At 37.6% G+C, this 25,798-nt stretch overlaps 1 pseudogene; it reads left to right on the top strand.

The window, feature by feature from the left end:
- On the top strand, nucleotides 1-25,798 carry LOC149845827 (ankyrin repeat-containing protein ITN1 pseudogene; annotated as a pseudogene).

The raw sequence follows: 25,798 nt of genomic DNA, 5'->3' as shown, positions 1-25,798 counted from the left end.
ATGGGGCTCGAGATCATCATCAAGAGGGACCTCGATCGCGGACAACCGAGCCCTACCCAACAGAACGGCATCGCGGTGGCCAGGCCATCGCTCGCGCTGTCGAGTTCCGGCAAGCGAATCGACCAGGTCGGCACGCCCAGGAAGTACGTGAAGCAGGTCACCGGCCGCCACAACGACACCGAGCTGCACCTCGCCGCCAAGCGAGGCGACCTCTCAGGGGTTCGGCAGATCCTAGAATGGACGGACGAGAGGATGGTTGGTGGTGTCGATGGGTTGCACGCCGACGCGGAGACGGCGGAGATCAGGGCGGCGGTGGCCAACGAGGTGAACGAGTTGGGCGAGACGGCGCTGTACATTGCGGCGAAGAGGGGGAATCTGGACATGATGAAGGAGCTCCTCGGTTACACGAGCCGGGAGAGCGTCGGGAGGAAGAGCAACTCCGGTTGCACGCCGCTGCATATCGCCGCTAAGAATGGCCACCAAGGTGATCATTCTTGTTTATTCTTTTTAGAATCAGGTGATAGATGTGCGTTTCAAATCGATCCTTATTAAAGATCGGATAATATCTTCCATGTTGGTTTTTTGTTTTTAATGAACTTGTTCTTGGTGATTTGTTGAGAGCATTGGCATTTGATTCATATGATCCATCTTCATTGAATAAGTTATGTTATTGTTGATAATTGGATGAAGCATTGGCACTGGATTCATATGAACCACCTTGGCCGAAACCATTACTATGATAGTTTTTTCCTTTTCAACTTTTTTGTGCTCATTTCTTTTGTTCATATGAGTTAAATGAAAAGAAGCTTCTTTTCATGCTCTCGAATATACACGGTCGTGTTGATAGATAAGAATAAGATTGTCCTCGTGTTGAAGCCAACCCGATTAACAGTTCGTGGTGTTGATTTATTGTATCCTTTTGTATTTTTGGTTTTTTGGATTTAATTTTACGTAGCTTTTGGAGAATTAGTAGCGAACATGTCAATGATGGACTCACGTTCTTGCTTGCTTTTGTATTTTGCTAATTCACCCCCCACCCCAAAAGTAGCTTCGGTATGAAGACTTCCATGTAATCCTAGTAATACATGAGGAAGTAGGGCATTTTGAGAAAGATGGACATAGAGATCCATTAACTGGGAGGAGTCAAAACCTCATCTTTAAAAGAATGGGAACTGAAGGGTAGGTATAGTTTATGAAAACTTTTATTTGATTATGTACCTAATATAATGGTAGATAGTCACAACGAGGGCCTCAATGGTTTATTATAATATTTTTTCTTTGCCATGTTTGTGTGGCTAGGAGAAGAAGAAACAATAGAGAACTTGTTGGAAAGTAAGAACATTTCACTAATTGATTCAATTATTTTTGGTTGTCCCCTCGAACTACTTCCCTTAAAGTGCCTTGGCATGGTCCTCATGGAAGGGTTTTCCAGGGCTGGCCATTGGGCAAAGTCATGTAAAAAATTCAGACATGAAAAGCCAGATGCCTTTCCTTTTGCCATTCGGATCACCTTGCTCAAATGTGTTGGCAAGTATAACAATTTACTTGATGTACATTTTCTGGCTTCCCAAGTGTATACTTATAGCCACACCATCTTAACAACATATGTATATATATTCATTTGGTGTGGCTATCCAAATTGTCGAAGGAGGCCACTAACACCTTGAAGCTGGGTTAGTTGCCCATCAATATGGGGGAGCCGGGTATTAGGAACTTGCACGTCGTGAACAAAGCACTGCTCTATAAATGGCTATGGAGGTTGACAATGTCTAAGGCCAAACTCGTTAAACTTAAGTACAGATTTCAGGATGGCCTTGGCAATGGTAAATGGCACTATTGTAGCCTGCTGCCAAAATTCATAAACTAGAAGCTAGATTCTGAGAAGACACCTCTTTCCTGATGGAGCCTGGATCTGATGGACACAAGCTCTTTACTCAAGGTTCCTAGGGATTCGTTGCTTAGTTAGCAGGGCATTGGTGGTAGACTGCTGGTCGCACTTCGATGGTTGGATGGTTGACCTCAGAAAGTGCTTGCACGATTTCAAAGTGCAAGACTGATAAACGATGTTGTGCAATCCATCATACGCGAATAGATAAAAGGAAAAGCAAGCAAAACACACGAGATAACGTGGTTCGGTCATAGAGACCTACATCCACGAGAGAACACCGATCAGTCATACTCCATTACCTCAGGGACGAGTTACAAATAGTGCTAGATCCACAAATCGTGGCAACAAAAAAGGAAGGATTATCATCCAGTACAATACAATCCTTAACATAAGTAAAGAGCAGATATTTTAGGAAAGGAGAAACCGTCGATGCCCCAACCATCCTTATCGTCAACACTCCCCCTCAAGCTGAGAGGCGGATATATCATGAGTTCCCAGCTTGTCAAGAACTCTATATAGATTATCTTTGGGCACGGCTTTAGTAAAAATATCTGCAAGTTGATCTGCACTGGCTATAAACGGAGTTGATATTTCTTTGCTTTGCACTTTATCTCTGATAAAGTGACAATCTATTTCTATGTGTTTCGTTCTTTCATGAAACACTGGATTTGCAGCTATATGAATTGCTGCCTGATTGTCACAATACATAGGCATTGGAGTTTGAACTTCGAATCCCATCTCTTCAATAAGTGCTTTAGTCCAGGTTAATTCACAGGCTGTGGTAGCCATAGCCCTGTATTCTGCTTCAGCACTAGAACGAGCAACGACCTTCTGTTTTTTACTTTTCCAGGATACCAAATTACCACCTACAAATATGCAAAAACCGGTAGTGGATTTTCTGTCGAGGGCACTGCCAGCCCAATCAGCGTCCGTGTAGCCACAAATATCTGTATTCTCATTTCTCTTGTACCAAATACCACGTCCTGGAGATTTTTTTAAGTATCGTAGAATGCGATCAACAGCGTCTTTATGAGATTTCTGAGGGTTGTGCATGAATTTACTAACTTCCCCCACAGCATAAGCAATATCTGGACGAGTAACAGTCAAATAAATAAGTTTTCCCACAAGCTTTTGATACTGCTTAATATCTTGGATTGGTTCTGATTCAGCTTTTTCAAGTTTATGATTCACTTCCATAGGCGTGTCAGCAGGTTTAATGCCCAGCTTTCCGGTTTCTGTCAACAAGTCAATAGTGTACTTCCTTTGAGAGAGATATAATCCCTTTCTTGAATGCCCGATCTCAATTCCGAGGAAATATCTTAATTTTCCCAAATCCTTAATATCGAAAACTTTATGTAAGTATTCCTTGACATTATCTATATCACTCATGTTATCACCTGTCACAATTATATCATCCACATACACCAATATAATAGTGTTGTAATTGTCACTTTTCTTGATAAAGAGAGAGTTATCAGAAACGCACCTCTTGAAGCTCTTTTCTTCTAAAGCCTGACTCAACTTGGCGTACCATGCCCGGGGTGATTGCTTAAGACCATAGATAGATTTTTTAAGTCTGCAAGCAACACTAGAGTCATTCCAACTGGGATGTCCAGGGGGAACCTTCATGAAGACTTCCTCAGTAAGATCGCCTTGTAAAAAAGCATTTTTAACATCTAATTGGAATAGGTTCCAATTTTTATTACATGCAATGGATAATAAAATTCTGAGAGAATTCATTTTTGGTACTGGAGCAAATGTTTATGTGTAGTCAATTCCTTCAGTTTGAGAAAACCCTCTAGCAACAAGTCTCGCTTTGAACCATTCTACTGATCCATCGCTTTTATACTTGACCTTGTAGACCCATTTACACCCAACAATGTTTTTTCCTTTTGGTGTTGGAACAACCTCCCATGTTCTATTTTTTTCCATGGCCTCAAGTTCTTCCCTCATTGCATCACACCATAGCTTCTGTTTGCAGGCTTCGTCATACGAACTTGGTTCATGATGTTCGGAGATTTTAGCAAGATATGCAACATAGTTTTTTGAGATGTTCTCATACTAAATTTGATTTTCAATAGGATAAGTAGTAGCAATATATGTAACAAAATCTTGCAGACGACTGGGCATCCGAGTGATTCTTTCAGATCGACGAGGAACTATTCCTTCCTCATTTTGACTAGGACCAATTCCTTCTTCATTCTTACTAAAGTTATCATTAATTGGTTGAACCGAGCTAGTCAAATTTGGCACATCATTATCTAAAGGAACACTATCAAGGGTGATGATGGGCAGAACATGATCATTCTCAGGTCGTTGCTCCCCCTTGCTACCATTTTCCTTATTTTCGAAATATGTTGTGCTTTCATCAAAAGAAACATCCCGTGAAACATAAAATTTATGATTTTTAGCATCATAGCATCTATATCCTTTTTGAGAATATGAGTACCCAAGAAACACACATTTGATGGCTCTTTGTTGAAGTTTGCTTCTAAACATAGGATGTTTCCAAACATATGCAATGCAGCCAAAAGTTTTCAAATGAGAAATAGAGTGTTCTCTCTCTTTGAGAACCTCAATGGGAGACTTGAAATCTAACTTTCGGGTAGGAAGACGATTTATAATATAGCTTGCGGTGCTAACTGCATCATTCCAAAAAATTTCAGGAACATTCATTTGAAAGAGCAAAGCCCTAGTGATCTCAAGAAGATGACAATTTTTTCTTTCGGCGACACCGTTCTGTTGAGGTGTTCTGACACAAGAGGTTTCATGTTCCATGTTCCATGTTCCATGTTCCATGTTCCATGTTCCATGTTCCATGTTCCATGTTCCATGTTCCATGTTCCATGTTCCATGCCCCTTTTTATACGAAAATCAATAAACTTATCATTTATATATTCAGTCCCATTATCGGTTCTCAAAGTTTTGATATTGCAATTGTATTGAGTCTGAATCATAGTGTAGAAATCAACAAATGTATCAAACACTTTGTCTTTAGTTTTGAGAAAATAAACCCATGTAACTCTGGAAAAATCATCAATGAAAGTCAGGTAATATTTGTAACCCTTATGAGATAGAATGGGGGAAGGTCCCCAAACGTCTGAGTGAACAATATCAAACTTTTGTAATGAAACTCTTTCAGATGAGGGAAAGGGTGGACGAGTCATTTTAGCAAATCGACATGTCTCACATTTATTGCAGTCAAAGTTTAAACTGGGCTTCAATTTTTTGAGCACCTTGCTGGAAGGATGACCTAACCTGATATGCCACATTCTTCCTTCATCATCCGTTTGTGCCATCAACGCTTTATTTTGGTTGTCAAGAATGTAAAGTCCACGAGATTCAGTTCCTCTACCAATCGTCCTCCCTGTCCTCTTGTCCTGAAATAATTCCTCAGTAGGAGTGAAAATAACATAACAATTTAAGGATCTGGTAATTTTGCTAACAGACAACAAATTGGATGTTAATGTAGGCATATAAAGCGCATTGTCTTTTTGACCAAAAAAACTAACTTGTGCCTTTCCTTCGACATTCATAAGAGAACCATTTGCAGCAGAAACAGGTTTAGAACTAATATTAGATATGATGTTTTCTAAATAAGAAGTCTGCCCTGTCATGTGGTCAGAAGCACCAGAATCGATAATCCAAGCATAACTGTTAGACTGATGCGTGGTAAAGCAAGAACAAGATTCATTAGGTATACCTGAATCTTTTGAAGCAAAGGCAGCCATATTGTTTTTTGCGAACCCTTGAAGAATCTGGGTGAGTTTTTCAACCGTTAAGATTTCCTCATTTGATTGAGATTGAGCAACATGAGCTTGTTGTTTTCCTTTGAATGCATTTGGCCGTTTATTGAGCTTCCAACACCGGTCTCGAGAATGATTGTCTCTCTTACAAAAGGTGCAAAATAATTTCTTCTCTTTGAATTTTTGTATTTCGGCATCTTGAGAAAATTTTGATGATTGTTCATTCTATTTGATTATGAGTGCAGCTCTGCTTTCATCGACTTCTTTATTTTTTGCATTCATAACCCTTCGACGAGACTCCTCACGCATGACAGTGGCACAAGCCATATTGAGGGATGGTAATTCAGAGGACATTAAGATTTGACTTCTAAGTTGTTCATACGCAGGTCCCAGCCCAGCAAGCATTTGAAATAGTTTTTCATGATCTCTCCACTTTTGAAAAGATCCTGCATCAATAATAGGAGGAATATAAGAATCAAATTCGTCCCACATACCTCTCAACCACCCTAAATATTCGTTGAAGGGCATATCGTCAAGCTTCAAACTATGAATATCTTGAGCTAACTGGTAGCTTTTAGCCAAATTATACTGCTGGCCGTAAAGATCCTTAGCTGCATCCCAAATAGCCTTAGCCGAATCAAGGAACAGAAATCCTTCAAAAATACGTGGCTCCATGGAATTCAGAAGCCATGCCATGACCATATGATCGCTCGACTCCCATTCTTCAAAACTGGAATCGATTTCAGCTGGCTTGGGTTTTTTTTCAGTAACATGTCCCAACTTGGATTTACCGCTGAGAACAAGAGCAGCCGACTTTGCCCATGCTGTGTAGTTGTAACCATTAAGCGGAACAGAAGTGATTTTCAGAGAGGTACTTATCTGCTCTTGACTGACGATGGTAGGAGCATATTCTGTATTCTGGCTATTGTTAGCCATGGGAACAGAGAAGCACTACAGCACTGCTGCCAACGATACAGATAACCCGCAAAACGTAGGCCCTATTGCAGAAAAGAGAGGTTGCACAGGGATCAACAGCTGAACAAAGAACAAAGGTGCGACAAACACTTTGATGTGAAGCTGCACAGAGATTAACAGCTGAACAAAGATACAGAAAACCACCACGCGAGATGCACAGCCAGATGTAGCACACAATGATGTTGAAGAACCCCACCTTGTGTGGAGAGAACCAACTACACAAACCTAAGCTCCGATACCATGATAAACGATGTTGTGCAATCCATCATACGCGAATAGATAAAAGGAAAAGCAAGCAAAACACACGAGATAACGTGGTTCGGTCATAGAGACCTACATCCACGAGAGAACACCGATCAGTCATACTCCATTACCTCAGGGACGAGTTACAAATAGTGCTAGATCCACAAATCGTGGCAACAAAAAAGGAAGGATTATCATCCAGCACAATACAATCCTTAACAGAAGTAAAGAGCAGATATTTTAGGAAAGGAGAAACCGTCGATGCCCCAACCATCCTTATCATCAACAAAGACTTAGCAGACTTTGTGTCAAATCCATATTGAGGGTTTTGTGATTTTTGGCTGTTCTGATCTGATACGACTCTCCCATGTATTTAGCTGTTCTAGATCTGATTCGTTTGCATTTCGTGTACATACACCCTCATCTGGATCTAATTCACTTTGTTGCACTGTTTCACGCGATGGGTCCTTCACTAGTGAAAGGTGCTACATTTCTCTCCAGCTTCCGAATCTAGAGTTTCAATATTCCAATAAAAGTTGGGGATTTGCCCCATCGCCTAGAGCAAAGGCTTTCAGTTGGCTGGTTCTACAGGATGACATGCACATGAAAACATTAAGAAAATTGGAGTTCAGCTAGCATCCATTGAGTGCTTTGCTGTTGCTAGACAGTGGACACTAAGCACCTGGTCGGTGTATGTCATTTCTTTAATGGACTGCTACTTCTGTATTGAAGGGACGTCTTGCATGATATAGGGGCTGCATCTTTTGGTGCCTTGTATGAGGAAAAGGGGAAGGAATTGGTTCAGGTTGTGGTTCTGGTGGTTAATTCAAACATAGTGACTCTTGTGGTTGGATCGTAATCAACATTTTTTTTAGTGCAAAGAGAAACCACTCATCACCATTCATCTACTGGTACAACAGGAGGTTTTGACATCGGTATGCATTTAAAATGGACACATGTAGAGTTATCCTGGATGTGACAGAGCCGTCTGCAGCCGTTTTGTCAAAAAAAAAAGTGTTGTACATGATTGCTAAAATACTCATATGCAAATCAATTTTACAACATAATGGGCATTATACATAAATTACAAAGTTGTGATTGTGTGGTTTTTAATCATGGATAACTTGTCTTTGAAAAGCCAACTTTATGCTTTGCTGCACCTTTTCTAAATATTCTGATTCTTATGTACCATGAAACATGATTCTATTTCCTTATTCTATCTTCTCTCTTGTGAAATGTCGATCAATCTATATATGTTTCATCTTCCCATGATGGATAGAGCCAAGCACAATCTTGACATCACTTTTGATTGTCTGATAGATAGTTTATCTCAATACTTTTGATTCGTTTAACTGTGCAATGGAACCACCCAATTTCTATTGTTAAGGAGGTCATAGATCTATGTATCCTCATCTATTGGAATTAGTTACAACACATAGCTTCTTGCTACCTCATGAAAAGATACTTTTCCCAAAACCATATAGCATCCAAATATGAATCTTTTCATGTCCAGGACTCCAGCCCAATCAGAACCTAAAAGAACCAACTACAACCAATGGATGCTTTAGTTCTTTCTCAAATTTTAATCATCAGTCAATGTTCTTTGTGTATGCTACAATATACAGTTTACTACTTCTAGTGTCTCACTGGAGGATTGTGCATGAATTTTGATACTTGTAATTGCGTACACAATGTTTGGCCAAGTAGACATCAAGTACTTTAGAGCACCTAAAATGATTGCATAAGCTACATGCGGCTCTCTTTGTTTATGTTTCAAGCTTTGATTTACACTGAGCTTACCGTCTCATCCTTCATCCATTTCTCTTCCATGGGTCTATAGAGTACTTTTGTTAAGAAAGATATGCCCTGACACTCTATGGACCCTACTCTCAAGAAGTATTTAAATTTCCCCAGAATTTTCATCTAAATTCTAAAATTTTTTTTTGATATAGTCTTTTATCTCAATCATATGATTTATAGAGGAGATTATGAAAACTATAATCTACATGGATAAGCAAATTTGCGATTGTACTACCTTTAATATTAATAACAAAGAGTGGTAAATAGGGATTCTACTTAACCCATATGATTTTATTTTATCTGAAAACTCATGGAACCAATCTCTAGAAGCTTATTTTAATTGCAGAGATATTTCTTTAATTTGTACAGTTCTTTGAAAGAATCTTCCTCCAAATAACTAGGAAATCCCTTCATATAACTCATGGTATAGGACATTCTTCACATCCATTTGGATGTAAATTGATTGTGGATCATGGCAATAAAAAGAATCAAATTAGTTATCCCTATTTTTATAAATCCACTAAATGTTTATCATAATCTATCCCATATTTCTTAGACATGTCCATTGCCATTAGATGTGCCTTGGGCCAAGTGTTGTTAAAAGTGCGCCTCAACACCTCGCCTTGAGGCGAGGCCCTCTGCTCCTCAAGGCACCAGCCTAAGGTGTGATGGTAATAATAATAATAATTAGTATTAGTATTAGTATTATATAATAATAAGAAGCAGTTTTTTATTTATTTATAATTTTAGATATTTTTTATAGTTTTTTTAAGTTTTCAAAAAAAAATTGAGGCTTATGCTTTTCGCCTCGAGGCTTATGCCTCGCATCAATTTTTGGTGGAGTGCCTCGCTTCGCCTCAATGCTTTTCACAATGTTGTTTGGGCCTTTCACTGTCACCCTTTGTTTTTTGCTTGATTTTATCAATCTACTTGTGTCCCTTTCTATATTTGTGAAGATGTACTAGGCTAAAGGCTTCATAACTAGCCCATCTATCATAGGATGCCTTTCTTTATTTGACTTATTGGCATACGTTGCACCCTTGCAGATACCTGTATGTATCCTTTTTCTGAGTCACCAATACATTCTTACATGTCCTTCATGTCCAGTGGTTAGGGTGTTATGGAAATAATGTAGGATTTCTGTCTGGAGAGATGAATCCTATAGTACTACAATGTGGTCACTGTAGTAAGTGAACAACTCATACCAAGTGTACTCGAGTTTTCCCCTAGGGTTCCTGCAATTGTTGGTGTAATTTTCTCTGATTATCTTTGTAAGCATACTCATTTTTCAAATCTGTTAGGAAAATTCGAAAATTGAACCAGAAAGGGTGTAAAGCTTCTTATTTTTCACCATAGACATTTAAAGCATGAAGAAGAAAGAAAAGGAGATGAGATGGCTTCAGTAGAACACGATTCTCAATGGTGGGTCTTGTAGTGAGCCTTTTCTCTTAAAAATGATAGGAGCCAAAAAATGACAAAAATACCCTTGTTGTTGTGCAATCTCATAAAAGGGTAAAACATATTAAAAATAGAAAAAGAAAACACAATATATTATACAACATTTTCAATAGCCTCCCTCAAATTGTGCATGGTGTCAAGGAAACCGAGACCCAGTTCATGAAGGACTTTGTGCTAAGGAGGAGTCCAGATCCATCCAGCTCACATTATCTACAAGAACCTACCAAAGTTGGAAACCTAGAAGGATCCAAGGCTGATGATAAGAAGAAAGAGTCCTGGACGGCTTACCTTGTCAAAAATATATCAATTAAGAAAGAGTCCTATTGTTAGTGAAGAAGAAATAGAACAAGGAAAGACTGTTGAGAAGTCTAGAAAGGCTGGGTTTGTACATTATAAGAATTTTATCCATAGCTGTAACTTCTTAAACATTGGTTATCAATAAGGATTGACGTCTCCTCTCTCAATCAATGAGTGAGCAATTATTGTGGACGTAGGTTCTGCAAGGAACCGAACCACGTTAAATTTCATGAGTTTACAGTGTGTGACTCTATTTGTGTTTATGATTCTATTATGGTATCAGAGCCATAATAGACCGTAATAGAATCGATCAAGTTGACTGTGTTCGAGAGGTGCTTGTGGGTGCTGGAATCATGTCCTAGCCGGCCGTGTCCCACACCAACGTGTCTGGGTGACTGTGTGTGTGAAGGAGTGCAACAGTGTGTGTGCAGCAACTTAGTAGATTGCTTTCTTGAGTGTAATTTCAATTAAACTGGATCGAAATAACTATCTATCTTGGATGACTCAAATCGAGTAAGTTATGAACAATCAAGATTTGTTCAAGTTCATAGGTGGATCATATCCTGCTCTAAGTATGTGACGTTTGAAAAAGATAATTCTGTTTCCATAAACCCTGAATACCAAACTTGGTGCTGATCAACTTGCATTGAGTTGAATCAAAGCAACTGTGTTCGAATCCGTTTTGAGTCAAATCATTAGAATCCCTATGGCTCGTGATGCATGTTCTTGAGAAGTCCTTTGCTTCTCAATCCTCTCTACGAATCCTTCAGCTCAAGGATCAGTTAAGAACCATTAAGAAAGGCAAAGATGGTATGGTTGATTATCTAAATAAGGTGAAGTTGTTGGCTAATTCTTTAATGGTTGCATGAGAGGAAGTTTGTGATGGTAATCTTGTTCAGTCAACCCTTATTGGTATCCCTGCTGAGTATGAAAGCTTTATAACCACGCTCATTGTTATTGCATCTAAGTATTTACCTACATTCATTGATATTTTTGATATATTATTGAATCAAGAACGTAGGCTTGTCTTGCTTTGACCCAAACAAAGTTAGCCAATTGAAAATAATGCCACAACTACAACATTTTTTTGTGAGAGAGGATGAGCTAGATATCAATTTAGAGGTCGTAGCACGGGTGGTCGTGGTCGTGGTCGTGGATTCAATAATGGTGACACCAATTTTAATCCTTCAAGTTTTAGTGGTTCCTCAAGTGGGCAGGTCATATGCCAATATTGCAGATGACGAAATCATATAGTTCATCAATGTTTTGATCAAGATTGTCAGAGTAGAAAGCAAAAGCAGGAAATGATACGGGAAGTGGAAGCGAGAAATGAGGCATTTTGAAATTTATAAGAAGTGGGAAGTAAGGAATCAATTTGAAAATGAAATGTGAATCGAATAGGAAGCAATATTAAAATTGAATGGAAAGTCAAACAGGAATCAAATGGGAAGCGAGTAAAAATTAAAATAAAAATGACTATTCTTAAGTTTCATGATTTTTTAGTGTAAGAATTAAACTTTTGTCAAAATCTAAAAATGATGGTTACCTATTTAAAAAAAGCATATGGGAAGTGAGTAGAAGGTTGAGATGAAACACATAGAAAATATGAAAAGAAGTGTGACAGGTAATATAAGAAGCATATAGGAAACATGAATGAAGCATATGTAAAGCATAGGAGAAACATGGGAGAATTGAGATTCCCATCAAGTTTTGAAAGCAAAGAGTATTGTGCTTCAAGTAACTCTAGTTTTAATATTGCTAAGGCCTTCTCTGCCATTGCCTTGAGCTTTGTATCTGATAATCCATTGTATCCTGGCAGTGGTGCTACACATCACATGACCACATATGATCAAAGTATGACAGGGAAGACTGATTTTAATACTCTTGAGTCTATGATGGTTGGCAATGGTTCTCATCTTCCTATAACCAATACTAGTAACATCACTCTTTCTACTCTCAAGCATAAAGTGATTCTTTATGATGTTCTTCATGTTCCTTCCATAAAGAAAAATCTTTTATTTGATTAAAAATTTACAGAAGATAATGATTGTGTTTATCTTCTCTAACATGGGTTTTATGGTTAAGGAATGGTTGACACAGAAGGAACTTCTAAGAGGGCCGATTGAGCATGGCTTGCCCCGATCAAAATTAGAAAGGTGAATCAGGGTCGGCTGGTAGCCCAAGCTTTTGGTACTGTTGGTGTGCACATGTCGTTGAAGCAATGGCACAACCGATTGGGTCATCCCAATTCGAGAGTTCTACAATTATTAAATATCGATAACTTACTACAGTTTTTTGGTACTAAACAATTTAATAAATTGTGTGAACATTGTCTTATTGATAAGTCACATAGACTGCCTTTTGATTTATCTAAGACTCTTGTTTCTAGGCCTCTTGAAATTGTTCATGTAAATTTGCAGGGTCCATCCCCAGTGGTATCTCGAGATGGTTATAGATACTATTTTTTGTTGATCGATGAATTTTATCGTTTTGCTTGGATTTTTTCATTAAAGCAAAAATATGATGCATTATTGTGTTTTAAAAGTTTTAAACTTATTGTGGAAAAACAATTGGGTGTTTCTCTTCAATGTTTTTAAAATGATGGTGGGGGAGAGTTTACTGGTAAAAGTTTTAAAGAGTTTTTACAGTCATGTGGCATTCTCCGTGTATCTCTTGCCCCCGTACGCAACAACAAAATGGTCTTGTTGAACACAAGCATAGACATGTTGTTTAGACATGGTTAAGTTTATTGTCTTGCTTTGGTTTGTTGACACCTTTTTGGGTTAATGCTTTTTGCACTATTGTTTACCTTCCTTTAACCAAACAAAAAATCATCATTTCAAGTTCTTTTCATTAGGAAACTTGACTACACATTTCTTCATGTTTTTTGTTATACCTATTACCCTCACCTTGTTCCTTACAACTCTAACACAAAACTAAAGCTTGTATTTTTATTGGTTACAACCCCAACCATAAGGGATGCCTTTGCTTTAACCCCATTTAGTCTCAAACCTACATCTCTTGTAATGCTATTTTTTATGAAACCAAGTTTGTTTATGCTAAATCATATCCCCCTCGCACAGCCTGTGATGTATCTTCTTGGCTGACCTCTACCTTGTCTCCTCCAAGGACAACATATGTCACCCTAGTACCCCACCTATGTTGTCCCAGTCATACTTTCCCCTCCTGTTCACCAACTCCAACATTATGATATCCCTATGGTCTCTCCTCTTGACCCCAGTCCTAATGGTGCTTCCCCTCCCACTGATATCCTTGAATCCTCTGTTGCCCATTCCCTGACACCATCTTCACCCTCTATGAGTTCCCCTCTCAGTGTGGCGATTGTACTTGTTCCTTCCCCCCTTTCTATTCGTACCAACCATATGATTACATATTTTCAAGATGGCACCCTTAAACCAAAAACCTTTCTTAGTACTCTTTATCATATTTCCTTGGCCTTCTTAGTTAAATATGCCCATGACCAAGAACCTACCTGTTTCACTGAAGTCGGTAAGCACTCCCATTAGTGTTCATCTTTGGTGAATGAATTTAATGCCTTCATTCAGAATGATACTTGGCAGTTGGTTCTCCCTCATCTGTCTTATAATTTGATTGACAGTAAATGAATATATAAAATTAAGAGGAAAGTTGATGGCATGTTGAAATGATATAAAGCTCGCCTTGTGGCCCAGGGCTACTCCCAAGTTTTCAATAAGAAGGTCTTGATTATTTTGATACATTTAGCCATGTGGTGAAACACACCATGGTCTGTATGACTCTTGCCTCCGCCATTAGTTGAGGATGGCAGATCCCCCAGCTTGATGTCAAAAATGTCTTCTCATGGTCACTTGTCTGAATAGGTATATCTTGGGCAACCTCAGGGCTTCAAGGATCCGCATTATTCTAACTGTGTGTGTCATCTTCATAAAGGTCTTTATGGGCTTAAGCAAGCCCCACGAGCCCAATACTAACAGTTGAGTGATTTTTTATTATCTTTGGGATTTCTAGCCTCAGAAATAGATATCTCATTGTTTATATTTTGGTCCTCCTCCTTGGTTGCTTTTATATTGATTTATGTTGATGGTATCATTGTCAACAACAATTCCAATTGTTATATTGATCATCTGCTATCATGCTTTGCTCACACATTTGCCTTCAAGGATCTGGACCCACTACATTTCTTCTTAGGCATTGAAGCTTTATACAATTGTGTTGGTCTATTCCTATCTCAACGAAAGTATATTGTTGATATGTTGCATAAAACAAGTATAATAGGTTGCAAACTGATCTTCTCTTCTATGCTAGTAAATACCAAATTATTCTCTTGTAAGAGTCCACAATTCTCTGACCCTACTCTATTGTTAAAATAGTATATGTATATATATACTATTTATGACATGTAATTTACTTTTTGAATCTGGGGTATTTTGGTCTTTTCTTCTTATAATAAATTAATTATTAGGGACGGCATGTAGCCCTTTTTTATTTTTCCTTTTTTTTGTCCTTTACCAAAAGGCCAAGGGCTCTTTGGACTTTGACCAAAGAGCTATTGCAAGGCTGCCAAACGGTCATATTTATGACTGTTTGGAGCTCCCAACAGCTCTTTGGAGCTCTCAAATGGTCTCCCCTCAAAGGGGGTTTTGTGTATAAATACAGGTCGAACCCCCCTTGTTTCTTTAATGTTTATTTTAATCATTTTGATCAATAAAGGGTTATATTTTTTATATTGTTGTTGATTTGTTAGGCTTTTGTATTGTCCCATAGTGGACTTGTGCATATGCACTTGTATGATTGGGATCTTGTGAGAACTTAGTATTTTGTGTTTTATGCTTCTATATATTTCCTTACATGGTATCAGAGTCAGTATTTCTGGATTTGTGGAAGATTACCATCAAGTGATTATGTTCATGATAAAGTCTCCTGCTCACACAATGGAGGCTAAAACTGACATCTCCTTCAAGCTCAATGAAAAAAAATACATGACGTAGGCTTCTACCATGGAAATAATCTCAAAGAAAAAAAGCTTTGGGAGTATGTGATGGGCACTATCCCCGAAAAATAACTCAAACTCATAAAACTAGAAGGAGGTCAAGAGAAAGCCTTAGAAGGAGATGCTTGTGTCAATGTCATTGGAAATCATCATAAACAAGTGGAAGATTGGGAGAGCAACCATGCAAAAATTCTTGCATGGTTCATGAATAATGTCGAGCTTAAGGTATGTGCAAACATTACAAAATTTTAAAAAGCCAATGAAACTTCGTTTTTCACGAAGGGTATGTATACTCAAAAGGATCTTGTAAGAGCATGTTTTTTGTAAGAAAATGTTAGAACCACCAAGCAAGGAGAAATGAGTATCCAAGACTTATAATGCTTTGAATCTCCTATGGGATAAACTAGCACTTTTGGAGCCTAAGTGGGTTGTTGTTGAAAACGTGAAACTTAAGAAAAAACAAATGAAACAAGAGAGATTTTTTTAATTCTTGTATGGGATCCGTCCCATATTTGAGAAAGTTAGATCTTCTCTCCTGGATAGATCTACTCCTATTCCTGTTGAATATGCTATTGACAAAATTGTTCAAGAAGAAACTTGTCTTGGTATAAGTAAAAGTTGTGATGAAGTGTTGGCGGTATCTAAACCTGTCAACCATGTTAAGACCTATAAGCCTCCAGACTTTGGGAGGCAAAATAACTATAGTAATAATAATAACTAGAGTGGTGGAAGAAAAATGATTATTTGTAATTATTGTAATAAGTCGGGTTACATTAAACTCGCTTGCCCTAAGTTGAAAGGAACCATCAAGTATAAGGTTACTTTGGTTGAAGAATCTATTTTTAGGAAGGAAGAAAAAGGTAAAAGTGAAGCAGATCTTAAAGACACACTTGGGCAAATATCTATGGCACTTCAACAAATTCTTAAAGCAACTTCTACATTTGGTTTCGTCATCGCCTCTTCATCTTCACCCAGTACCTATTCTTGGATTCTAGATTTAGGAGCATCTTTCCATATGACTCTTCATGAGAATGCCTATCTAATATATGCACCAAATCAAACTTGTCTTGTGTTTCTATGGCCGATGTAACCATTTTGAAAATTAAGAGAATAGAAACATTAGATTCTAAAGATTTTTCAAAAAATTTTGTTCCAAAAGTTAGAATTGTTCCCAAACTAAATTTTAAATCTTTTTTTGGTTTCTTAAGCCGACCATAGATGTGAAATATCTTTTTCATCTATAGGTTGCCTTGTGCAGTATCTTCGGTATGGGAAGCAGATTGGGCAAGGCCATAGGAAGGGGGATCTTTCCTTTATGAACTTATTGTCTCTTCCTTTAAAATCATTTTATACTTATGTCCAAGATAAGGGTATTGAAACTTGGCATAAAAGACTTGGACATCCAAGCTATTCTAAAATATATATCTCTTTTTTGGACACATTTTGTAATGAAAAAGATATGACATGCAATGATTGTATTCTTGAAAAAATGAAATCTATCCCATTTTTAAATAGAACTTTTGTTTCCATAAGACCTTTTGAATTGGTGTGTTCGGATGTATGGAGTCCTTATCTGGTCATATCTAAAGGTAGTTACTCGTATTACGTGACTTTTATTGATGACTTTACTAGATATGTTTGGATTTATTTTCTTAATTTTAAGTCAGAAGTCTTTTCCTTCTTTAAAGAATTTTATATAAAAGTTATGAATCAATTTTAAAGCAATATATTTATTCTTAGATTGAATTCAGATGGAGAATACCCATCTAATGAATTTCAAAATTATCTAAAACAAAATGGGGTTTGCCATCAAAGATCTTGCCTTAAGACACTACAACAAAATGCATATAATAGAAACCGCTAGAACCTTATTTATAAAAATATTTCCAAAAGTTTTTTTATCGAAGTCATTTTAACTTCCACTTATTTAATAAATTGAATGCCATCATCCACTTTAAAAATTATTTTTTCTTATGAAAAACTTCTCAAAATAACACCCGATTTCAATCGTTTACGAATTGTTGGTTGTAAATGTTTTGTGCTTTTACACAAAAGTGATAAGTTATCATCAAAAGCAATTGAATGTGTTTTCATTGGATATGGTGAAAATAAAAAAGAATATAAATGCTTTGGTTTCAAAAATAATAAACTTTATGTTTCCAAGGATGTGACATCTTAGAAGATGAAAATAGTTTTAAAGAGTATGATAAAAGGAAGGAAATAGACTATATGTTTTTGTATGATCTCTCTCTAAGAGAAGATATACATACTAATGATGACTCTTTGAATCATCATGAAATTATAGATGATATCAATCATGAATACTCTAATATTGAGACATCACTAAGTAGTGATGACATTATTAATAGATCTCCTAAAAATATTCAAGTTTATACCTAGCGTGAGCAAAATAATCCTACTGGTGCCTTAGAAAAAATTTCTCAATATAGTGAGCCTATAGAAAAAGCTCCTCTTAGAAGATCTAGTAGAGAATCAATTTCACCAAATAGGTTTGTCTCTTATGAGTCATTATCTTCCAATTATAGGACTTGCCTAATAGTATTAAATTCATACCATGAGCCTTCACATTATAATTATAATGAAACTAAAAATGTTATTCATTGGATTGAAGTCATGAACATAGAATTAGATGCCTTAAGAAAATAGTTGAGTTACCTTCAAACAAGAGACCCATTGGACGTAGATGGGTCTTTAAAGTTAAAACCAAGAGTGATGATACTCTAGAAAGATATAAAGTTAGGTTAGTAGTTAAAGGATATTTCCAAGAATATAGAATTGACTATGAGGAAACTTTTGCATCCATAGCTAGAATGACTAGTGTTAGGACTCTAATAATAATTACATCAACTAAAAAATAGCCTATATATCAATTAGATGTTAAAAATGTATTTCTTAATGGAGAACTAAATAAAGAAGTTTATATAGATCCTCTTCTGGGATTTGATATTGAAAAAGAAAAAACTCTTAAACTTTTAGAAGCTTTGTATGGTCTTAAACAGACCCCCAAGGCCTGGTATGATAGATTCACTAATGTTATGATTAATTTGGGTTTTCATTCATGCTATACTGTCACTGCTCTCTTTGTGAAAAGTACAAGTACTGACATAGTTATCCTTCTACATTACGTAGATGATATGATAATAGCAGGGAATGATGAAAAGAAAATTAGTAATTTTAAAAATGTTTGAAAATGTTATTTTGATATGTCTGACCTAGGATTCTTAAGATATTTTTTAGGAATTGAAGTTGCATATTCTCTCGGATGATACATATTTTCTTAAATAAAACTTGTTGCAGATATATATGCTAAATCTAGTATTTCAAATGATAAGAAAGTGAAAACTTTTGAAGTGATAAATGCTAAATTAAGACTTGAAGATGAGACTCTTCTTGAAGACCCCACACCTTACAGACAGTTAATTGGGTCTCTCACTTATCTGTCTATCACCAGACCAGATATAGCTCATACAGTTAACTCTGCTAGTCAGTTTCAACATGTTTCAATAATTGTACACGAATATTGTATTAAGGATCGTCAGATATATCAAGAATACCATAATTAAAGGGCTCTTTCTATCCTCATCCTCATCTTTAGATTTAGTTGCTTATGTTGATGTTGTTTTGGGAGAAAATCTCAATGATAGAATCTTAACTAGTAGTTTTTTGTATTTTTCTATGAGATTCTCTAATTGCCTGGAGATGCAAGAAGCATCAAAAGATTTCATTATCCTCTATTGAAGCAGAATACAACGCTATGAAAACTAAAACTATGGAACTTATATGGTTAAAAAATCTTTTCAGAGATATGGGTATTGACATCTCCAAACCTTCGAAGATATGTTGCAATATTAAAAGTGCAATTTATATTGTCAACAACCACATCTTCCATGAGCACACCAAACACATTGAGATGAATTGTCATTATGTTTGTGATGAATTCTTGAGATGAATTATTAAGTTGCCTTTTGTCACTTCAGAGTTCTAGCTTGCGGACTTCTTTACTTAAGGCTCTTTTTGCTCCATATTTTTTATTTCTTCTCAATAAACTTTCGGTGTTTACACCATAAGTTTGAGGGGAGGTGTTAAAATAGTATATATATATATACTATTTATGACATGTAATTTACTTTTTGAGTTAGAGATATTTTGGTCTTTTTTCCTTATAATAAAATAATTACTAAGGATTGCATGTAGCCTCTTTATTTTTTATTTTTTTGTCCTTGACCAAAAGGCTAGGGGCTCTTTGGTCTTTGACCAAAGAGTTGTTGGGTGGCTGCCCAAGGGTCATATTTATGACCGTTGAGAGCTCCCAATATCTCTTTAGAGCTCTCAAATGGTCTCCTTTCAAAGGGGGTTTTGTGTATAAATAGGGGTCGAACCCCTCTTATTTCTTTAATGCTTGTGTTATAAGCATTTTGATCAGTAAAAGGTTATATTTTTTATATTATTGTTGTTGCCTTGTTAGGCTTTTATATTGTCCCATAGTGGACTTGCATATGCACTTGTATGATTGTGGTTTTGTGAGCTCTTAGTAGCTTGTGTTTTATGCTTCTGCATATTTTCTTACATTTATGTCGGAATGTTGTGGGTGCCCTACAATATGTCACTATGATGGGACCTTATTCGGTGAATAAAGTATGTCAATTTATGTATGCCCCTATGGAAATCATTGGTCTTGTGTTAAATACATTGTTCATTGTTTGAAGCACACATTACATTTTGGCCTTCAATTACATAAGTTCTTTGGTTCTCACGGAATACACCGTTGTTGATTGGGTAGGCTCCCTTGATGATCGAAAATCCATTGAAGGTTTTGCTATTTATCTTGGTAAAAATCTCATCTCTTGGAGCTCAAGAAAGCAACTTACTGTTGTCCGATCCAGAATTTAAGCATTGAATATTTTTTAAAATTATAGGCCGTTGATATTTTAATCTTATAAAAACCTAACTTGGTGTTGGAATCGGACGATCCAAAAGTCGATTCCTATAAAATCAAGAGTGTAGATCACATCTGTGCGGTCAGATTTTAGAAAAAATAGAAACAATTTTTCCAAAGCTCGGTAGGCACAACAAGCGTCAGGCACCACCCATTACTCTCTCTCTCTCTCTCTCTCTCTCTCTCTCTCTCTCTCTCTCTCTCTCTCTCTCTATATATATATATATATATATATATATATATATATATATATATACCCTCCCGCACTTATGTGATATAGGTTTCACTTTATTAAGGACATTAGCACAATCATTACCAGTTGTGTCCAATTATTGGTGTCCACATTCTCGCCTAGATTGTTTGAAATGGTTGAAGTTCTCTTTGAGTGTGTTACTCTAGTTGATGCACGTTTCTAGAAAAAAAAGTATAGCAGCTAAGTTCTATTGCATGTGTGAAAATAGCATTATGTTGCATAAATTTGTTCTGCTTTTATTATATTTGCAGGGATAAATGCTGCTTTAGAATAGTTATTATCTCAAGGCGCGTTCAGTATGAAGCTATAGTATATAAATATTGCATATTTTTACATATTTTCATTTCTCTATGTCAAGTCTTGCCTATAGGATGAAACTTGTCAATGGAATTAAAATGACACTTGCTTAAACATGTACGGCAGACATTGTCCAGGTACTCTTAGACCATGATCCTGAACTAAGCAGAACGTTCGATCCAAAACGTGAGACCCCACTGATATCAACAGCAGCAATGGGGCGTGTTGCAGTTGTAGATGTATTACTATCCCGAAATTCCAGCTTGCTAGAGATCTCAAGGTCTAATGGAAAAAATGCATTACATCTAGCAGCTCGTGGAGGTCATGTAGATATTGTAAAAGCATTACTGGAGAAAGATCCACAATTAGCACGCAGAACTGATAAAAAGGGACAAACGGCATTACACATGGCTGCAAAAGGAGAAAATTGTGAAGTGGTAAAGATGCTTCTTGCTGCAGATGCGGCTATAGTAATGTTACCTGACAGGAGTGGCAATACTGCCTTGCATGTGGCCACAAGAAAAAAGAGGGTAGAGGTATGTTTCCATCTGTCACTTTTTATTTTTGTTCTGATATGTCTGCTTATCTGAGGGATGTTTTCGTGTTCTCCATTTGATCAGAGAATCTCTCTCTCTCTCTCTCTCTCTCTCTCTCTCTCTCTCTCTCTCTCGCTTTCTCTCTCTCTCCATGCACACACACTAAAATGTACAATTCAGATTAAGTATTTTACAATTCAATGTTTTTTATTGTTCATTTATGGGCCAACAGGTTAGGATTATTGTTTTTTACTTGAAGGTGTAAGCCCATTCACTTCAACTTTTTGTATGATAAGAAAGGGTGTTTCCAATTAAAAAGAATCGTATGGTTGTCATAATAAAGTCTCTTGCGTACTAGGAACTTTACAGCTTCACAATATCTCAGAGAATATATAGGAAGAGCTATGTCACATAGGTGCAGGTGCGGGTCCGGTCGGGATGCGACACTTTAAAAAAACTTGGGTGTAGGGTGCGGGGAGGGTATATATATAATTTTTAACAGTTTTAAGTTGACGCTATCTGCATGTGTGTGCATGTATATATATATATATATATATATATATATATATATATATATATATATGGACTTGATTAGGGTTAAATGAATCTACTTTTGGATAGAAATGGCCCTCAATGTGGTTGACTTCACCTAACACAAAAGAAGTTGTGTCCAAGTGTTGCACCCGCCTGGGTGCGGGTATGATGGGGGTGTTGTGCCCTGTTAGAAGAGTCCCTGTGACATAGGAAGAGAGATCCTTGTGCCAAATTATTGCTTCCATTAGACTAAGAAAAAAAGAGTGTAAATAGATGGAATTATTGTCTCAATATTGTGATTTATTTGAAATATAGTTTAGCTGATTCATCAATTGCTCTAGATTATTTGTGAATAATCGGATCTATTTATGATTAAGTAGTTATGCAAGCTGGTGCATGAGTTAAAATATTTTATTTGCTGAAGATGCATTTGGAAAGCCATTGCAGAAACTACACTTTGTCACGGGCATTCTTTCACCCAAGCCTGTGATGGCCACGAGTTCCCCCAACTCGTGCAGTCCATGGTCATGCATGGCTGCCTAGAATCTTCCAAAGCATAGTGGAAGCATCTTGCAATCAATACTGAGGAAATAATACTTTCACCTCAACAAACCAACAACCTTGTGTTCCCTTAGCAAACTGCCGTGTGTGACCAGCAGCCCAGTGGCCAAGTTGTGGGATGACACCAACAAGACCCAAAGGTCCCCAGCCACAACCAGGAGGCTTCCAACATAGCAAACGGCTCCAACCAAGTTGCTTGCCGGCACAAGGTATCCACTCACCTTGCCCCGTGCCACCGTGCACGGTTAGGACCACATAGTTAACCTGTGCATCACGTAGGGATGGCAGTGGACCAGGGGAAAGCGGGGCCCCGCCTCGCCCCGTTTGGACCGGGGATGAAGGGTATGAAACGGGGATGGAGGCGGGGACGAAGGTTAAAATCCATCCCCGTCCCGGGGTGGAGGTGGGGATGGACGTGCACTTTTCCCCACCCCGCCCCGTCCCCGCCCCAACCCCACCCCGACCACTTTTCCCCGCAATATCCCTGTCCTGCCCCGCCTCATCCCCGTTTGAACCGGGGATGGAGGACATGAAACGGGGATGAAGGCGGGGGTGGAGGATAAAATCTATCCCCGCCGGGGATGGAGGCGGGGGTGGAGGATAAAATCTTGAGGCGGGGCGTGGGTGGCGACCTTGTCCCCTGCCCCGCCCCGCCCCGCCCCGCCTCACTGCCATCCCTAGCATCACGTCCCAAAGGGGATTTGCACAGCCCACAAATGCCCCATCTACTCCAAGTGCCATCCATGGGATATAGAGGCTGCCTGACATATAGAAAAGTTTTGTAAAAAGAGCTAAATAATATTGCTAACACACCTAAACAAATCATGATATTGACACTGTTCTTTTCTTTTATTCTTCTTTTTAGGCTAATTTATTTTCGATATTCTTTTCTTTTCTCCATAGCCAATATGGAAGACAGTTCTTTAATGGGATTCAATCCTTAGACACCCAATTAAGACAGTGGAACACTACCAATCCAACCATCACATCTAAACTTACTGAAGAACTTGGAATACCCAAGGTTAACGATATGTTCCCTTGTAGGTTCCATCCAGCTTAATTTCCATTGATAAGTCTGCAAGTAATCCAAACAGGCCATTATATTATATTTAGCATTTTTTATGCTTTAGGGCCTATTTCTTAGCAGAATTCAGTAAACTTCCTGTCAGAATGAATCCAGATTGCTTTTCCTTGCTCTATCTAGTGAAATCTATAAGTATTTTCTCTGTTCTTGTAAGCTCTCATATACTGTGATGCCATTGTGACAGAAACCATATAATTCCCCTTAATATGGAGACACCACCTCTTGTCACGATAGGGTTTAAGTAGTGACACTTAGTTCAAACAAGAAGCAATATTTGGTGTGAGAAAACCTGTTGAGCCATGAGTGCCGCATACATTATATAGAATATAAAAAAATTTGAATTGCAATCACAGAATCTCCATTTGTGTGTGTATTTTTTACTAGACTGCCATTATTACACCACTATCGACAGGATCCAGCCACTGTTCTGCTATTTAAGGATGAGTCATGTGTGATTTTTAATGATTGTAAAGGCAGGTAAATTCCCTTATGGTGGCTAGCCATTTGCTTCCTAAATGAACTCAGATGGAAAAATCTAGAAAGCCATGAGCTAAGGATTAGTTCCCTGACTTCAGATCTTATATTGGACTTCTATTATGAATCTTCCTTGTCCACAAGTTTTCTGTGTTGATGTTTTCAAATACATACCATGTTGCAGGTGCACTGAAGACCTCAAGGTCCCTGGCCCTGATATCACTACACTATCTAGTTTTTCCAGATGCATGGATTTTTTCTGTTGGAGGTTTCACACCCAGGAATACCTCTGGGTATTCGTAAGTATGTTAAAGTCGTTACTATGAAAATTAACATAAGCAATCAATTATCACTCAGATTAGTCATACCTTGTCAAAGTGACACTATATAGAACAAGGTAGCTTTTCCATCCAATTCCCCATTATTTTATTGTTCATTTTGGTCTTGACATTATGGGGTTTATTAGAATAGAACTTGAGAAAAGTTGGATTTGCAGATATGCTGATCCAATTGCTCTCTTTGGGTGATATTGGGTATAAAGTTCCAACTTTCAAGGAACTTCAGTATTCATGAACTTAGTGCAGTTTCATAGTTTTCCCTAGAAAATAATAGTTTGGCGTGGATTTTCATCTTAATACATGAATATGTTGTATTCATTCCAAAATAATGAGGTTAAGCAATTGTACATGTAAACTTAATTATTGTATTGATGAAACATTCTAATGCTTTCTGTAAGGCTCACTTGTTCTTGGTGTTGATTTTCATCAACTTATTCAAGCAAATATTGGACAATGTTGTTTTTAAATTTAAGCGGCTGTGAATAAAGTGCTGCTTCATTATCTAATCATGCTTTATTTTCACCCAGATAATAAACGAGCTCCTACAACTCCGAGACACCAATGTAAATGCACTGAACAGAGACCACAAGACGGCATTTGACATTGCTGCAGAACTACAATCCTCAGAAGAAGCCACAGAAATAAAGGATTGTTTGCTTAGGTGGGGTGCACTCAGGGCTAATGACTTGAACCAGCCAAGAGATGAGCTGAGAAAGACGGTTTCTGAGATTAAGAAAGATGTCCATACGCAACTAGAGCAGACAAGGAGAACCAACAAAAATGTTTATCGTGTTGCCAAGGAGCTCAAAAAAATGCACAGGGAAGGGATCAATAATGCTACAAACTCTGTTACGGTGGTTGCTGTTCTTTTTGCCACAGTAGCATTTGCTGCAGTCTTTACTGTTCCAGGTGGAAATGATAATAATGGAAGAGCAGTTGCAGTTAAATATGTCTCGTTCAAGATTTTCTTTATCTTCAATGCTATTGCGCTTTTTACATCATTAGCAGTGGTAGTGGTTCAGATTACCTTAGTGCGAGGAGAAACAAAATCAGAGCGGCGGGTTGTTGAGGTGATCAACAAGTTGATGTGGTTGGCTTCTGTATGCACATCGGTAGCATTTATCGCCTCTTGTTACATCGTTGTTGGCCGACACCATCAGTATGCTGCCATTGTTGTAACATTGATTGGAGGACTGACAATGGGAGGCGTCTTGGGTACCATGACATGTTTTGTGTTCAAGTCCAGGCGTAGTCGGTCAATCAGGAAAAGGGAGAAATCAAAATTATGTAGGAGTGTTGTATCTAATTCATTTAACCGCTTTTCTGATATCTCTGCCTCAGATATTGATCCAATTTATGCAATCTGA

Source organism: Nuphar pumila, chromosome 2 (assembly GCF_984573655.1).
Source record: "Nuphar pumila chromosome 2, dmNupPumi1.hap1.1, whole genome shotgun sequence".
Taxonomy (NCBI): domain Eukaryota; kingdom Viridiplantae; phylum Streptophyta; class Magnoliopsida; order Nymphaeales; family Nymphaeaceae; genus Nuphar; species Nuphar pumila.
Note: the sequence above shows the minus strand (reverse complement) of the source record. Positions and strands in the feature narration are given on the sequence as shown.